The 17,420-nt window shown below is 47.6% G+C and overlaps 1 protein-coding gene across 2 annotated transcripts in view; it reads right to left on the bottom strand.

Moving 5' to 3' along the window:
- The window catches only part of Rcor1 (REST corepressor 1), a 105,108-nt gene that overhangs the window by 73,670 nt on the left and 14,018 nt on the right, over window positions 1-17,420 (bottom strand). The gene's annotated exons all lie outside the window — the stretch shown is intronic.

The following is a 17,420-nucleotide window of genomic DNA, read 5'->3' as shown; positions in this document are numbered from 1 at the left end:
CCTTGAAGACATCGGTGTAGGAAAAGATTTTATGAACAAAACCTCAGTTGCCTGTGAACTAGCACAAACAATCAACAAGTGGGATCTCTTCATATTAAAAGGCTTCTGCACAGCAAGAGAAACCACCAGCAGTGTGAAGAGACAACTCACAATGTGGGAAAGAGTCTTCACCTGCTCTTCCTCAGACAAAGGTCTACTATCTCGAATCTATAAAGAACTTAAAAAGATCAGACCTCCCAAATTTAAAGACCCAATCCAAAAATGGGCATCTGAAATGAATAGACATTTCTCAAAGAAGCAGAAATAGCAAATAAATACATGAAAAAATGTTCAACATCACTGGTCATTTGAGAGATGCAACTGAAAACAACGCTGAGATTCCACTTCACTCCAGAAAGAATGGCTGCTATCATGAAACCAACCAATAACAAATGCTGGCAGGACTGTGGGGAAAGAGGAACCCTGCTCCACTGCTGGTGGGAGTGTAGACTGGTGCAACCACTGTGGAAATCAGTATGGAGATACCTCAAAGAACTAGGACTGGACGCCCCATTTGACCCTGCTATTCCACTGCTGGGGATCTTTCCCAAAGAATTAAAAGAATCATACCACAGTGATATATGTGTGCCCATGTTCATAGCAGCACAGTTTGTGATAGCTAAACCTTGGAAACAGCCCAAATGTCCATCAACTGGAGACTGGATAAAGAAAATGTGGTTTTTTTATAAAATGGAGTACTACTCAGCCATAAAAAATGAGAAATTAGAGACATTTATAGCTAAGTGGATGCACATTGAGGTAATACTCTTAAGTGAAATAAATAGGGCACACATGTATAAATACCGAATAGTTTCTCTGGTGTGAGAAACTGAAAGTGTTAAATATGGACTAAATGTATAACAGGTACTGTGAAATAAGGAAGAAAAGGGGCAAAGGGGAAGGAAGTGGGAGGTCTAGGGGAAAGGATAGAAGGGAATGGGATTAATATGAGAAAATGGAAAAATAGGAACAAAATCTTTGTAAATAGGAATGGAGGGGTTGAAGGGAGGGCTGGGCAAGGGTCAAAAATAAGAACCAAGACTATGTAAAGGTGCAAATTTCCAATGATGAATGTCATTATATTGTATATCTAAAATGTACCAATGATTAGAATGAATAATCGATAACGCAAAATAGGAAGAAAAGGTCCAAAGGGGTAGGGGTAGTGGGAGGGGCAAGGGAAAGGAAAGAAGGGAAAGGAAAAATGCTGAGAAATGGAAAAAATGCTCAAGGGCCGAGGGCTTCCCTGAGGGGTGAGGCAAAGGTCCCGCAACACACGAAGCATCAGCCAAACAACTCCATAGAGACACTAAGACGATCACAGTATCATAACTTCCAAACAGGGGAAGCGTATAAATTACATCTCACTACAGTTGTTACTTTTTTTTTGAGGCAGGGTCTCACTATGTAGTTCACCCTGGCCTCGAACTCAGAGCAACCCTCCTGCCTTAACCTCCAGAGAGCCTGGATTACAGGCGTGCCCAGCTGAACATTGTGACTTTAAAAGAAAAAACACCTAAGAGAGGAAAACAGAGTATCACATCTGCAACACATTTTTCAACAGTGCAGAAGAACCCAGGAAATGCAGCCAGAGAGTGGATGCGTGTTCCTTCCCCCAAACAAGCCCTGAGCAGCTTGGGGCCTGCCTCGAAGTAACACTCCCAGAGTTGCTGGGCCCTGCCCCTGTCCGCTGGACTCTATCACTGGGATTCTCAATCCACCGTTCCAGAAGATGATGAGGTCTTCCCTATTTACCCCATTCTGAAATCCCAAGGTGCTGTGCCTACTACCTGTTTTTCTCTTTCTCTTTTGATGATATTGGGGGTTGAAGCCAGGGCCTTCCCACCAGTATACAACATCTCCAGCCCCACCCCGCCTTTTTTTGGTAGCAGGATCAAACTCAGGACGTTGTGTTTGTAAGGCAGGCGCCGTGCCACTGAGCTAAATCCCCAGCCCTTTCTGTTTTGTTTTGTTTTTGTTTTTTGGTACCAGGGATCGAACTTCCGTCCTTGTGCTTGCAAAGCAGGCAGCAAAACCACTGAGCTAAATCCCCGGTCCTGTTTTGTTTTATTTAGGCTGGGCTCAAATTTGCCATCCTCCTGCCTCAGCCTCCTGGAGTGCTGGATTACAGGCATGCACCAGCAGCTCAAGCATTAATTTAACATTGTTTCCTCTCAGTGTTTTCCTGTTTCTCTAGAACACCTAATAATTCAGATGTTGGACCTCCTGCACTGACCCACTGAATAACACTGAAGTACCCCTTCCTGTTGTTTTATTAATTATTTAACATCACTCCAACTGCTGTAACTGCTTCTCAGTGTTACACGTGCATCTTCTCCTCCCCCCTCCCTCTCTCTAGCGTGTGGCTGGAAAAATGCAAACATCATGGCCTGGTGGTATGCACCTTTAGAACCAAGGACACTTCCCTACATTACCACAGAATCACACCACACAGGGAAACCAACACGAATCCATCGGCACCTCGCCACAGTCCTCATGCACACGCCACACTTCCTCCTCCCACTTCAGGTAGCAGCTTTCCATCCCCAGTCTTGGGGGCCATCCCTTCTCTTTTGTATCTACCTTTGCCTACTGCTTTCTAGAAATGTCCTGTTTTCGACTGAAAATTTCCCTGCTATCCTATTTCCCAAGAACTTCCTTGTTCTGTCATGCATTGTGTTCCTACTTTAAGCTTTTTTATTTTTTAAGTCTGAACTTCCTTTCCGCAATGCACTTCCTATTTCTTCATTCCGTTTCTTTTTGTCTGTTGTCAGTGGTAAACTGCTGGGGCTTTCCTCACGGCCTCATGACCCCTGGCCGGTCTTGTCCCAGTGAAGAAGGCAGCGCTGGGTTCTAGCATCATGTCCCAGATGGGCCTGTTCAGTGGCCAGGGATCAGACAGGGTGTAACTGTGGCAGGTGAGGTTGTCCCTTCGCTGGCCCATTATCTCCACCCCTCTGCAGCCTACAGGCCTCCTTTAAGAGTGAGGGCGAGGGCGGTGTGAGGCGCCTCCAGGCCTAGGCAAGGTGGGAGTGCACAGGGCTCCACTCCACCAAGCTCCAGGCCCCGGCTCTCTCCCCAGCACTAAAGTAAGTAAACAGACAGTTCATCAAAGAGGAAAAGATCCTGCTGGCTGTCCCGGGACACAGCCACCATGCACGCAGCCTGTGTCTCAGAGGACAAGACGGTGCACGGCGACCTTCGCGCAGGTGCCTGGTGCTCCGCTCACTGCTGCTTCCCCAGCCTGTGCGCCACTGTGTGCCAGCACCAACTGAGCCCCGACCAATTCCAGACCCGCAGAAACCTGGACATCGTCTCAGTCACCAAGCTCTGGGGGCTGTGTGTCAGGCAGCAGAGTGACTGGGACAGATTTTGGCACATGGAGGTGTGACCCTGTGTTTCTCCCTTGGGCTTGCCGTGATCACAGAAAGGAGACGTCTGTGAGTAGGAGCTGGGTGGGAAATAAGACCAGCACTGTGCCTTGGACAAGGGGACCCTTGCTCTTGCTCCAAGTGGTGGAAGCAAGGCCTGGAGCAACACGGCAAAGGGATCGGTACCTGACAACTCAATGGCCATCCAGGGAGGTTTTCAGGAGGAATCCAGAGGTGCCTCAGCCTCTTCCCACTGCTATGATACAGGGAGAGCAGAGAGATGCACTGAGAAACAAGGGTAAAGGAACCAGGACCTTCTGGGTTCAAAATACTTAATCCCAAGGTAAAGTGACTGTCACAACAAGCAGGAAGGAAAGCACCGCAAAAGGGTTCTCAAAGTCCTTAGGGGAAGAGGAAGTCCAGGCTGTGCCTGAAACTGTTTTAAATCTCCAAATGACCCAAGAAGGGTCCTGCTGACCTCTGCCTCAGACCAGGCCTGACTGTTCCAGCCACTCTGCGACCCTCTGCTCCAATAAGCGCCGCAACTCCAGGGAGCCTGAGGAAGGGAAGGGCTCCTCACAAAGGACTTCTCGGCATGGTCCTGGTCTCGAGAGAGTGGGCCACAAACTGACGCGCTCGCAGCTCACAAGACTTTTAAAGGAACTGTACTAGTTTAGGTTGAAAGAGACAAAAACAGCACATAAGGAAGGGAAAATTTGTTCCTTCCAAAATACGGTCAGCATGAAGCAGAAGACAAACTCCCTAGCGATCGAAGCTAGCCATTTCTGGTGAAGGGTAACTCAGAACAAACCTCGCAGCAGAGACAAGGACCTCAGAATCACTCCTGGGTCCAGGAACTGGCAAGAGCACCCAGCCAAGTTTCAGAAAAGCCATGAACTGGGAACCATGTGACTCTGTGCTCCCTTTCTAACAGGTGTGCTGCCTGGAATTCTATCTGACCCACAGGGAAACTGTCCTCTTCCGGGTTTGTGGGGGTTTGGATCCAGAGAAGCCACACCTGAGCAGCTTCAGCTGCCCCTAGTAGGTCTACTGAGGTCACTCGATCCTGCACCCACAGCTAATGCCACAATGGGACGAGACCAGGGAGGGCTGGGGAGGAATAAGCGTGATTTACACGGGAGGAAGGGGAGTTACTGTGACCAAACCAAAAGCTGAGGAGGATCTCACCTCCAAAGATAACCACAGTGTCTCTCATCCCACACATTCTCCTTGCGATGTGACTCTGGGACAACTAAGGAAAGGGAATCTATCTCAAAGCCTGGCAGAAATGTGACACAAGATGACTCCCAAGGCCAGGCCACAAAGGTAATACAGTGTCCCATCCCCCTCCCTCCCGTTCTTGTGGGCTAGTGGGCTCTGAGGTCTGTGAGCACAATAAACAGGAGCCCTGGGGAAAGGATGCTCGGCTAGTCCAGCTGCCGTGGCACCAGACAACTACAACTAAGGTGAGAGACACAGCCAGAAATGCCCTGGCGTGCTCTTCCCACCAGGAAGCACATGTTCTTCTGGCACCAGGAAGCATGTGCCATCACAAAGTGAACAGCAACAGCGACCATCCCTGGAGTACTGGGAACATGCAACTGCCCGCATCTGCAGACTTTCACATCAGGACTTGTTTCCTCCTAGAGGGGAATCACAAATAAATCTAGTGCCCCTTTGGGTCTGCAGGAGTGAGCTTCTTTGTGCTAGGGTGAAGAAGACACAGTTACCGCGCTACTGGAGTGAAGCCACAACCTAGAAATCAGGAACCCCTGCAGGCTCATGTGGGGCCCCATTTAGCCTCACTCCTCCATGCCTGGGCCTTTGGAAAACCCTGGCCCCTCCACTTCCTAGGCTGACCTGAAGTCCTGCTTTCAGGTCTGCCCGAGCAGTGACACACACTCACCCACCTCTTCCATTTCCCAAAGGGCAGCGTGTCCAGCCTGCTCGCCTGTCTGGAATCCACTGCTCAGCACAGCACACTCAGCTCTGTGTGTACCCCTCTTCCCTGCCCTCTACAGGTTTGTTCTCATCCCCTGGGCGGGATCTCTTCCACTTTGGCCAGTCCTCACTGCCAACGTAGGAACACTGTAACTTCTCCAGCAGCCCGTACCACCCACTCCATGGTCCTGCGCCTCTGTCCTGTTCTGCAGCAAATGCTGCACTCCGCAAGTTTCCCTGTGAACTAGCAGCCTCACCACAGCACTGTCTACCATCAGCCGAAGACTCAGAATGGAGCCCCAGAGACAAATGCTGTCTCCATGAACAGTAAGACAGGTCCTCAACACTAGTCTGTAGCAGTGATGGTGAGCCATTGAGAGACCAAGTCCCCAAACTGCAACCCAAAACTTGTTATTTATTGCAAAGTGCCCCTGCTGAATTAACCCTGAACATTGAAAGTTGTTTTTTTTTTGGTACCGGAGCTCAAACTCAGGACCTTGTGCTTGTGAGGCAGGTGCAGTGCCACTGAGCTAAATCCCCGGCCCACTGAAGTTTTAATTTAGAAAAAAACAACTCATACACTTGGCTAGTGTGCCAGCAGAGAAGCTCCACATGCCCCTGCGGCACATGTGCCTCAGGTTCGCCATCACTGCCCTATAGAACTGAACCACCCCGCAATTTCTCTTGCCAAATAATCCCAACACTCCCATCCAGCTCTAAACATTTATCTTCTACAGATCAAAGGAGAGAAATTCGAGGCATTAAGTGCAACCTCTACTGAACACAGATTCTCAAGGCCACAGACATTTGTTTGCCCTAGAAAGGAGGTCTGCTCCTTCTATCAGACTTCTAGTCTTGCATCTCCCTTCTATCAGATTAAGAAACCCAGAAGCAGGCCGGGGATTTAGCTCAGCAGTTCCGCTGCCTGCCTCAAAAGTGCCAGGTCCCGAGTTCAATTCCTGGTACCAAAAAAAAAAAGAAAAAAGAAACCGGGAAGTAGTGGTCCCGGATACAGGCAAGGCAGGAGCGACAACCGGACACAGGTGACAGCACAAGGAGTCAGTTGTATGGACCCTGTGTCGCTCACCCTCACCCAAGGGCTGAGCCCTGCCAAGTCCGAGGGCTCCCCCATGCTCCAGACTCGATCCTGGGAAACACACACACTGAGCACTGCCCAAATCCCCTCTCCTCTGTGGAGAGGCCTGAGACCCAGCCACGAGCTCAGAGCTAATGAACAAGCACGCGACACTGCTGTGTCAGACCAGCCTTCGCATGCACTGGACACCGCCAAAGGCCACAGAAATATGCTACAGAAGGAACAGGGCAGAAGTAACACTGGTCACTCCTTCCTGAAGATGAAATCCAACAGGCAAGAAAACCAGCTTCACACAGCCAGTCAGCATCCTAAGCTTCAGCTTCCTCACAGCGAAATGGGATCGAGAGTAACTGCTTCCTACAGCACTGTAAAGCTGGCACACAGAAGCACAGAGATATTACCAAGTCACTATTCGAATGACTCTTAAAGTTATGATTAGACCAAAGGTTAAGTGTGGCAGCCTCCATGGAAGAGAACTGTGTGATGCAGACAACACAGAGAGGCAAAATTAGAGGTCACTGGGCCGGGGATTTAGCTCAGTGGTTTCGTTGCCTGCTTTGCAAGCGCAAGGACCCAAGTTCGATCCCTGGCACCAAAAAAGAAAATTAGAGGTCACTGGTACTTTTTGAAATTTAGTTACTTTACACCAATGACACATCACTATTAAAAAATTTGATTTAAACCTGTAACCAAAATGGAAGCAGGTACTGTATCTCAACTGCCATGATCCTTCCCTGCTACTCTAAATTTCCAGAGTCTCGATGGTCAACAAATCAGGCATGTGGTGTAGCCGTGTACGCCCAGCACTCTAGGAGGCTGACACAGGAGGATCACAAGTTTGACTCCAGCCTGGGCAATTTGGTGAAACCCAATCTCAAAATAAAAAATTTTAAAAGGGCTGCCTGGGAATACAGCTCAGTTGTAAAGCCCTGGGTTTCGACCCAATATTGGTTTAAAGAAAAAAAGACTATCTCTGACATGTGATGTACACTGGAGGGTGCTCCGAACACCACACCCAGCCCACACACTCCCACACACTGACCTCTGCCCAAGTGGCCAGGTCTAACAAACACAGTCACTTCAATTAACTCTCTTCTATTCCACTCCAGTAACCAAAACATGACTAGTCTTTTCCACCAAAAAGAATCTACACAATTCCACAGTTCTAATTCCAAACTGCTCTATTACCTTCCCCCAAAAAAGGTAAAACATCAAACACTTGTTTTCTTGGTACCGGGGATAGAACTTGGGACCTTGTACTTGTGAGGCAGGCACAGTGCCACTGAGCTAAGTCCCCGGCCCCACCAAACACTTTTTTTTTGGTACCGGGGATAGAACTCGGGTCCTTGCACTTGCATAGCAGATGGCGAAACCACTGAGCTAAATCCCCGGCCCCTCCACCAGACACTTTATAATGAGAAAAAATTTTTAACACCAAAAGCCTAGCCTACCAATAAGTTATAAGCTTCTGGCACCCTACTTACGTTCCCATGGATACAGCAGGACCATGCAGGGTGGCTCCACAAATCAAACAGGACCCCCAGGAGACACCTTACCCAAACTCGGGCAAGGGCAATGCCAGCGGGCGGGCACCGCCCCATCCAAGCTGCTCCCTAGGGCTCCGCTCAGTCTCTGGGGATTTGGCTACACCTGCCTCGCCCACCCAGACACGGACACCCCGCTGCCGCCGGGGAGGAGCCTGTCCATCTGTCCAAGTGGCTGGAAAGCAGGTGCGAACGAGCTCTACATGGTAAATCTGCAGCCCTGGGAAAGTTAAGTGTCCCGGGTTTATAAGCCAATCTTTCTATGACATTGGAAAAAATGGACATAATCCAAATTTTGAAAAACAACTGGTTTAGACTTGGACATTTATTTCCAGTGCTTAAACGCCATGAGACCAAGATGCGAAGTGCACACCAATCCCCTGATGACAGTGCTTACTGTGTCTCACAAACACGCACTAATAAAACAGGAAGAATTTGGAGCCCTTAAGAACTGCAGAAATCAAAGTGCAGGTACAATGCAACCAGAGAAAACAAAGGGACGCTCACCATTGCAGGACAATCTTTCTTTGTTCAAGTAATGTTTTCTTAAACTATAAAGCTATTAACAATAAATAGAAGGCAGATACTTTAGGTATTTATGAGCAATTTTTTTAAAACATCACTTTTTTATTAGCAAATTGACAAAAACTAAACAATAACAATCCCAGAAGTCATAAATATGCTGTCTACATAAAATTTAAAACTTTTGCACAGCCAATTTAACCATATCACCATCAAAAGACACACACACAGACACAAAAAAGAGAGACAAAAGATACACAAAAACCCGGTGTGGTGGCATACACCTTTAACCCCAGCACTCTGAGAGGCTGAGGCAGAAGGATCTCGAGTTCAAGCCCAGCCTGGAAAACTTAGTGGCTTAGCAGATCCTGTCTTAAAATAAAAAATTAAATGGGCTGGGAATGCAGCTCATTGTGAAGGGTCTGGGTTCAAACCCTAGCATTATCTATTGCTTAACTATTCAAATGACTCTTTAACTTATAATTATATGAGACCTCTAGGGAAGGGAGCTCTATGACACAGACAAAATGGTAAGAGGCCGAATTACAATTCACAGTATGCTTTGGAAATTTACTGAAAAAAGAAAGAAAGCCATGCTAGGTGTGGCAGCACACACCTGTAATCCTAGCACCTGGGAGGCTGAGGCAGGAGGGCCGATGTGAGGTCTTCAAGGCCAGCCAGCACTACAAAATGAGACCCTGTCCCAAAAAATCAAAAAAAGAAAAAAAGAAAAAGAAAAGAAAGTCACATACAAAGGGCTAACTAGCTCCTTTAATACACAAAAAGTTCTTGTGATCACCAAGCAATTGAGTAAAGTGGGATAAGGCTCTGGCTTCAGCCCCCTACACTGCCTTCTAAAAAACCAAATGGGCTAGGGTCACAAATAGAATATACAGAAAAGGAGGGTGGGTCCATAAACACCTGAAAAGATCTTTAAGCTTACTAGTTTAGAGGACTGATAATAATGCTTAACATTAAAGTCCTTTCAAAGTCTGCAGGGAATGAAAGACAGGCTTTTCAGAAGACACCTCGGTAGTTTCCATCTAAATTTTGATCCAGGAATCTGGTCTACAGAAATGTGAACCCAAGTGAGCAGACCATACTGTAGAAAAAATAATTCACACTCATCTATAATTCCAAATACTAAAAACAAGTCAGGTGCAGTGGTACAACCTATAATCCCAACTATTCCATAGGCTGAGGCAGGAGGGTTGAAAGTTCAAGGCCAGCCTGCATAACTTAGCAAAACCTTGTCTCAAATTAAAAATAAAAGGCCAGGGGATGAAACTCAGTCGCAGAGCACTTGCCTAGCATTCACAAGGTCCTGGGTTCAATGCCAATGCTGCAAAAGAAAAGGTAAAAAAGAAATACAGAGGGCTGCAACTCTTCAGATAAGAGTGCCTGGCTAGTATGCTGCTGAAGGTCCTGGGTTCAATTCTGAAACAAAGCCAGAGTCACAGCAAGCATGTGACAGATCTTTAGCTCATTTCTCTGTTCATGCGTGTTTATTTTATTTTATTTTACTTCAGTGATACTGGGAATGGAACCAAGGGCAGTCTGCTACTGAGCTACACCCCCAGCCCTTTTTTCTGTTTTATTTTGAGACAGGGCCTCACTAAGTCAACCAGGCTGGCCTCAAACCTGGGATCCTCCTACTTCAGCCTCCCAAGTAGCAGGGATTACAGGCGTGTGTCACTGTGCCTAGCTCAATATTTTTATATCAAGAGACTTTAGAAATATATATGATGGGCCGGGGATTTAGCTCAGTGGTTCCGCCGCCTGCCTCATAAGCAGAAGGACCGGAGTTCGATCCCCGGTACCAAAAAAAAAAAAAAAGAAAGAAAAAAGAATGATAGAAATATATATGAAAGAGGGCCTGGGATTTAGCTCAGTGGTTCTGCTGCCGGCCTCGAAAGTGCAAGGTCCTGAGTTCGATCCCCAGTACCAAAAAAAAAAAAAAAAGGAAATATATATGAAAGAAACATTTAAAGTTTGAACAAGAAAAGCTAGAACAAATGGGACAAAAGAATTTAGAAATTAGAAACAATAGAAGCATATGCAAAGAAAACCACAAATTTGACTGAAAACACAAGGAGCTAAAAAATTAAAAGGCAAGGGGCCGGGGATTTAGCTCAGTGGTTCCGTCACCTGCCCCACAAGTACAAGGACTGGAGTTCTATCCCTGTACCAAAAAAAAAAAAAAAAAAAAGGCAAGCAATCTGAGAATACACATTTGCAACAGGTGGCCCAGTGTCACTGTCACAGACTGACCGGAGCCTAGACAGCGCACAGGAAGGGCCCTCCTCTCTAGGCCCGCAAAAGCACAGCCCAAAGGGGAAACTGCCTGTCAAACGTACCCAGTTCAAGCCAGAGTCCACCTGAAGGAAGGCCTCCACATGCCTTCTGGGAAGCCTCGGGAGGTGAATCTAAAGAACCATGAGAACGTTCACATTTTATGACCCAGAAATTAATTTCACTTTTGATAGTCTAAAAACTGTAATCCAAAATAAGGTAGTGTTATAAATACATGAAATGTCTCAAAATGCTTATAAGACAAAAATGAAAAGAAAGTCAAAATACTTCCAACAGAGGCTGGTGTATCTGGTAATATTCAACTCCCATGGACTGTTTTTCAGGTTTTAAAAAACTCTGATGGCACAAAGAAGACTATTCATCATGTCACAGAAATAATAACAGTGCACTGGGGCTGGGATGTAGCTCGGTGGCACCGCATCTGCCTCACACGCACAAGGTCCTGAGTTCTATCCCTGGTACCGAAAAAGAAACAAAGCAGTGCGCTTACTTCTTGTTGTTGGGTAGCAGTCTAAGCAATTTATGTACATTAATTCATTTAAGACTAAAGTACTGGAAAAATATTAATGGCCTAAAGGACAGCTCTTCAAAGATTCTGTGGGGTTTTGTTTTGCTCAGAACCTATTGAGAATCTGTTTAAAGCTATGGCGGCTGACATTCTCCACAAAAAATGAGCACACATTTTTGCATACGTCCTTGGAAGGTTCGTGGGTCCCAGGCTTTAAAATTCACTATGTTCAGAAGGTTACTGTAAGATATATGCATGTGAAATACAGGACACTACAGCCATACCGCCCTGAATGTGCCTGATCTCATGTGATACACAGGACACTGGTCCAGCCAGGTATTACTGTCTTCCGGGGAAGGCAGGAGGCTTTGTGCATACATGTATTCTGGTGGAACCAAAGAAGAGATATGCCTCTAGGAAGGATGTTTATATAAATCACTAAACGGGAGCATGAGAATTTTAGGGCTCAATAGACCTAAACTGAAAGCCCAGCTCCATGTCACACAACACTAAGCACGTCAGCCTCAATTAGCCCATGTGTAAAATGCTGACAGAGAAAGGGCACATGAAAGGTCCCCTGAATTATTCAGTGACAACCCACTCCCTACATGGCTATTTAGTAACTTTAAAATGTAACATGAACTATGTCTCAGTAATCTTCAAAGTAAATAAACTTGTAACTATTTCCCTGAATCTCAATATGAACCCTGTCAAACCACTGCAAAGAAATGCACCTCTCAGTCTAGTGCCACAGCGAAGGCCTGTGATCCCAGCTACTCAGGAGGCTCAAACAGGAGATCAGCAAGTTCAAGGCCAGCCTGGGCTACACAGCGAGACCCTGACTACAAAAACAAAAAACAAAAAAAGCAGGATTTTACTTTTAGAAATTTCTTTCATACTCAACTTCTCCAGCTAAATATTTTAAGAACAAATTAGCCTGGCACAGTGGCACATGCCTATAATTGCAGCTACTCGGGAGGCTGAGGCAGAAGGATCACAAGTTCCAGCACAGCCTTAAAAACTTAGTAAAACAGGGCCGGGGATTTAGCTCAGTGATTCCGCCGCCTGCCTCGCAAGTGCAAGGTTCCAAGTTCCATGCCCGGTACCAAAAAAAAAAAGCTTAGTGAAACAAAAATAAAAAGGTCTGGGGATGTAGATTAGAGCAAAGGCCATGGATTCAATCCCCAGTGCCATACACACAAAAAAGGTGGGGGGAGGAGCCCCTTCTGCCTGACAGGAATGAAAGAATGACACATCGGAGAGGAAAAATATGATGCTAAAAGCAGGCTGTGTCTGGCGTGGTGTCCTGAAGAGGGAGGCCAGGCTGCCTTCCTCAGCAGCACTGTCACAGAAGGCCCAGATGTAGCCTGGGGACAGGTGGCAGCAGGAGCTTACCAAGGTCTGCTGGGTGCTAGATGTGGCTTCCCTTCTCCCAGGGAAATACGGGGAGCGTGGGGAAGGAAGGAGACTTGAAAGTGCTGTCTCAGGCAGGAGCTGAGGTGGGCAGGAGAGCACCTGGCAGGAAGCCAGACAGAGCCTATGGGGGACCCGCCCGGTTACAGACAGAGAGACTGTCTCACAGGCCACACCAGAGCGGGCCGGGGCCCTCCCTTAGTTCAGGGAGGGGGAAGCAGCCTAGCAAACGCTCTGGCAGAGCTCAGGAGCAGAAGCTGCCCCACACGCTGGCGCCACCTATCCCTGTCACCCCAGTGGGGAGGACTGGTATGGGGGCAACCCTGGGCAGGACTTCAAGGTCAATTCAGCCGCTTCTCCAGCTGCGGGAGAGGCCAAGAGTGCAGAGAAGAGTTCAGACCCTCAGGGCAATGTTGACCAGTAGGTGACAGGAGCCAGTACTCTGCCTCACGTGCCAGCTCAGCCCCAGGAAGTGTCTTCAGCGGGGCCTCGAGGCTCTCAGGGGGTTCCCAGGAATCAGCAGCAGCAGCAGCAGCAGGGAGGGTTCCTTCTGGAGCTGTGGCCAGCTAGGGAGGTGCTACCTCCTGTTTTCTTTCCTCCCCTCCCTCCAGCTTCAAATAAAGTGTCAGCACATAAGCCAGGCACAGTGGCCAAAGCCTGGAATCCCAGCTCCTCAGGAGGCTCTGGTAGGAGAATCATGAGTTCGAAGCCAACCTGGGCAACCCAGCAGATGAGCTCACAGTAAGAACCCAATGGGGAGGCCGGGGATTTAACTCAGGGGCACTGCACCTGCCTCGTCAGCGCAAAGTCCTGAGTTTGATCCCGGGTTACGACCCCTAAAAAAAGAAGTCAATGGGGCTGGGATGTAACTCAGTGGTGGTGGGCACACTCCTGGGTTCAATCCCCAGTAACAAACACGAAGAAACTCACAACCACATCAGCACTCAAGCTCTGTTTGTTGGGTGCTCTATTTTCTAGGGAATACACATTTTCTTCATGTGCACTCGAAATCAGGCTAGGGTTACTTATAAACCCTAATACAGCAAGTCATCACACTGCACTGTTTAGAACAATGAGAAGAAAAACGTCAGTGCATGTGCAGTGCAGACACATATTGTCTCTGAGTATTTTCAATCCACAGTTGGTTGAATCTGTAGATACAGACCCTGCAGATACCAAGGGCTAACTACCTGCATTCTAAGGTCTAGAATGCTAGACCCTATAAAGACCACCTTTAAGAACAAAGTTGAACTAAAAATCATCTCCAAACAGGCCCACACTGGAAGACTGTAAGGGCTGTTCTTCAGGCAGAAGGAAAATGGCCCCAGGAAGAAACTTAAGAAGTGCACAGGAAAATAAAAAGCAACCAAAAAAAGTGAGTATCTTGGTAAACCCAATGAAGGAACCGTGAACTGTGTAAGGTAATGACCCAGCAGAGGGGCACGTGCCTGTAATCCCAGCCATTTGGGAGGCTACAGCACAAGCTCCAGGCCAGCCCAAGCAACTTAGACCCAGTGTCAAAATAAAATAAATCAGAGGTGGATACATAGCTCAATAGTAGAGTACCTGCCTAGCATGTGCAAGACCCTGGGTTCAACTACCAGCACCACAAAAATAAATAAAAAGTAAATAAAGTAGTCTTGGTTTTTTGTTTCCTGTGGGTTTTTTTTTTTTTTGGAGAGATGTCACCAATGGGGATTAACTCAAGGGACCTCACACTGAGCTACACTCCTAGCCCCCCCCCCTTTTTTGAGCCAGGGTCTTGCTAAGTTGCTAAGTTACCCAGGCTGGGCTCAAACTTGTGATCCCCCTGCCTCAGCCTCCCAGAGGGCTGGGGAGGTTTTTTTCTTTTTAATAGAACACATAGATCATGTTTGAGTCCTGATTCAAACAGAGCAATTTATTTAAAAATAGCAAGGCTGGAGGTGTGGCTCAGTGGCAAAGCACTTGGCCCAGGGTCTGATCCCTCACACAGCATAAATACATAAATATCTGATGTGGCTGGAGTGTGCTGGCAGACTATGGTTTGGCATGCTTAAGGCTGAAGGTTCGATTCCCAGGACCTCCTCAAACCCGGACAAGATTAAATGCTGAGTGTGATCAGCTGAGTTCCGTGTGGGTTCAGAGACAAACATGGCAAGGAGGGCACTGGGACAAGCCTCGTGCCACACAGCTGGGAAGGGAGGGAAGCTCACCCTGCTACAGTGGGAGGGAGCCACGGGAGGGCTGAGGGCTGGCTGACTGCACCAGAGGCTGCAGCAGGGACTCGGGGTGTGGGCAAGGCGCAGAATGACACCAAGCCAGTTCGGGTCCGCACAGGGCTCCACAGTGACCCGGGCACCCTTCAGCAGGTGGAGAGGGGACCACAGGCTGCAGAGCCTCTGAAGACAGAGAAGACACCGGTAACACAGCAGGGACTGCCTGGGGAATGCAGCTCAGTGTACCACACCTGCCTCGAAAGTGCAAGGTCCTGAGTTCTATCTCCAGTACCAAAAAAACACACAAAACACAGCAGGGACAAGCCCAGGGTGGTGGCACACACCTATACCCCCAGCAGTCTGGGAGGCTGAGGCAGAAGGATCCTAAGTTCAAGCCCATCCCGGGTAAGTTAGTGAGACCCTGTCTCAAAATATAGAACTTAAGGGGCTGAGGATGCAGCTCAGTGCAAAGGCCCTGGGTTCAATCCCACACAAATCCAGGAACAAGGATAAGCTGTACCTCACTTTGAGGAGAGCCAAGATGCTGGATGCTGTCTACTGCTCACAGTAGGTGCTCATTCATTCCTAACCTCTACACTCCACCACAGCGAATGACACCAAGGACCACCATGTCGGCCCCCCAAGGCAGAAGTCTTCGCACGCCCACATCTCCTGCACTGTCGTGGACCCTTCCTGACAGCTGGAGAGGTTCCACTCACCCTCACCGCCCTCCAGAGCACCGGGCATCTTTTACTCACGGCATCTCCACCTTCGGCAGCCCTACTCGTACGTGCCCTCTACAGTGTGACCTGGCTGCAATTACACTGACATCACACCCTTGGCTTATAAGTTTCCAGTGTTGCACACTAAGAAACAAGGACTCTCAACAGCAAAGAAATGTATTCCTAAAATATATGCTCAATTTCTCATTTATTATTTCACAAAAATAATCAATTACTGCTTTCATAATACAGTAAAGAGTATCATATTCGATCCCCAGTACCAAAAAAAAAAAAAAGAGTATCATGTTATTTCCATCTCAGAAAGGGACATGGAGATGGGAGGGACCACATCTGTGATCCTACCACTCAGGAGGCTAAGGCAGGAGGACCACAAGTTCAAGGCCAGCCTCGGCTAAAAAGAGCCCCATCTTAAAAAAAGACAGAGCAAGAGCCAGGTGTAGTGGCACATGCCTGTAGTCCCAGCCCAGGGAGGCTGAGACAGGGTAGTCACAAGTTCGAGGCCAGCCTGCGTTACACAGTAAGTTCAAGGTTACCCTGAACTGCCTAGCAAGACCCTGGCTCAAAAAAACATTAAAAGAGAGAAAGAGAGAGAGAGAGAGAGAGAGAGAGAAAGAAAGACAGAGAGGTATGGGGGAGAAGAAATGGAATGTGTCAGTGCAAGGCAATAGACAAGCGGTAAAGCAAATTACACACTGAAAAAGTGTATTACATCCCATCCAGCTTTTTCAAAATCCCAATCTCACATGTGTTTGTAAAAGTCATGGGTGCACTCTCCCGATGCTCCTAGCTGTGCTCTTCAGGAGGGAGAAAATGGGGCTCAAGCTTGGTATGGTAATAAATCTCTTTCTCAAAACACAATTAATACCCAGAAATGTAATATGCAAACCGGACAGAACCTTGGCCACCCAAGTTTCCACCTGCATTTGCAGGGGAAGGGGCCTCCAACCCCACCCCACCCTCTCCGCTCCACTCACAACACAGGCGGCACTAAAACTAAAACGTCAACGCCATGGAAACTGACCTGTTGCCAAGCAGGCAGAGGGCAGGCGACAGCCAAAATGAGGGTTTCTCAGCCAGTACAGAAAATCCTCAAGTGGTCTGGGAGTCTCAATACATGGCACCTAAGAAGCCCTTTCTACATCCTTTTAAATACACAGCAGAAAATGACTAGGAGACAATACAAACTCCACAAAAATTACCTTAAAAAGAACACACCCACCCATTTCACCACCTCCTAGCGGGATGAAGGACCAACACAGTCCTAGGGTATTCATAAGTATGCTCTTCTCAGAAGTACAGTAAGTAGAAGCAGTAATTCCTAAGCCAGGCCTGGGGGTGCATGCCTGTAATCCCAGCTCCGAGAGGCTGAGGCAGGAGTGGCACAAGTTCAAGCCCAGTGCAACTGTGCAACTTAGCAACTTACCGAGACCTAGCTCAAAATAAAAAATAAAAAAGCACTAGGAATGTAGCTCAGTGCAATGACCCTGGGTTCAATCCAAAGTACTGCTAAATAAATAGAGTGAAAAAGTTGAAAAGAAGAGCTAGAGATGTAGCTCAGTGGTAGAACACCCATGAGTTTGACTCTCAGTACAGCAGCAAGAAAAAAAATAAACAAATTTAAAAGCCCTTTCTTTGGGAAGAAACTGATTAGATGAGGGGTAGAAGACAACATAAACACTGTTGTATCTGAGTGTGTCTGTGTATGTGTGGCACTAGAGACTGAACCCAGGGC

The sequence above is a fragment of the Heterocephalus glaber genome, unplaced genomic scaffold (genome assembly GCF_053883595.1).
Source record: "Heterocephalus glaber isolate CG9 unplaced genomic scaffold, H.glaber_assembly_v1.0 deba00001608, whole genome shotgun sequence".
Classification (NCBI taxonomy): domain Eukaryota; kingdom Metazoa; phylum Chordata; class Mammalia; order Rodentia; family Bathyergidae; genus Heterocephalus; species Heterocephalus glaber.
The sequence above is the reverse complement of the archived record's forward strand: the minus strand, read 5'-3'. Positions and strand labels throughout refer to the sequence as shown.